Genomic DNA, 1,181 nt, shown 5'->3' with positions numbered 1-1,181 from the left:
CTGTCATCCCGTTGCTCATCGATTTATTCGAGCGGGCACCAGTAGCGTCTCTCATTGAGAGACTTATTGTTACTGTTTTTGGCATATCCAATACGCACGGGTAGCTTGCCAGGCTCTGCCGCGCGGGCTCGGTACTCTCGGTAACTTGCCCGGCTCTCCGAGAGGGACGGAGGAATTGAACTCGGGTCGGCCGCGTGAAAGGCGAACGCCCAACCACTGTGAGTGATTTATAAATCAAACTTAACTTATCACTTTATTATTATTATTATTCAGATATTTCTAGCAGACTTTAGCAGGTACTTTCAATAAAAATGAAATCAATTTTCTTTTTATTCTTCCTGTGGTATATTTAATTCCCAAATCCTTTTTTTGTTCTTTTTTAAACAATTTATTATTTTTTTAATTAGTGAATCACCGTGAGGGTACAGTTACAGATTTACACATTTTCGTGTTGTGTTTCCCTCATACAATGTTCGAAATCCCATCCCTCCACCAGTGTCCATTCTCCACCACCAATGAACCCAGTATGAACTTGTTTTTATTAATGGGTCGGAAAGTTAATACAGAGGTTCAGGCACTTGCCTTGCATGCAGCCAACGTAGGGTCAATCCCTGAGCCCACTAGGAATAAGTTCTGAGCACAGTCCATGTGGCACAAGACCAAAATTTTCTCTATTCAGTCACCATGAATTATAAAGTTATTCCTGATTGGGTGTCAGGCATACAAAGTTTCAACACTGCTCCCTTTACCAGTGCCCACACTTCCTTTACCAATAGCATCCTACCATCATTTCCCTCCTATCCACCCTCCTACCCCTATGAGAAATGCTTTTTTTTTTGCTTTTTGGGTCACACCTGGCGATGCACAGGGGTTACTCCTGGCTCTGCACTCAGGAATTAATCCTGGCGGTGCTCAGGGGACCATATGGGATGCTGGGAATCGAACCCGGGTCAGCCGCGTGCAAGGCAAACGCCCTACCCGCTGTGCTATCGCTCCAGCCCCGAGAAATGCTTTTTTAATATAAATTTTTGCGCTGTGGTTTATATTTTCATTGCGATAGGGTTTCTTTTTTCTTTTCTTTCTTTTTCCTTTCTTTGTTTTTTGTTTTTTGAGGTCACACCCGGCAATGCTCAGGGGCTACTTGTGGCTCTGCACTCAGGAATTACTCTTGGCTGTGCTCG

This window comes from Sorex araneus, chromosome X, assembly GCF_027595985.1.
Source record: "Sorex araneus isolate mSorAra2 chromosome X, mSorAra2.pri, whole genome shotgun sequence".
NCBI lineage: Eukaryota > Metazoa > Chordata > Mammalia > Eulipotyphla > Soricidae > Sorex > Sorex araneus.
Note: the sequence above shows the minus strand (reverse complement) of the source record.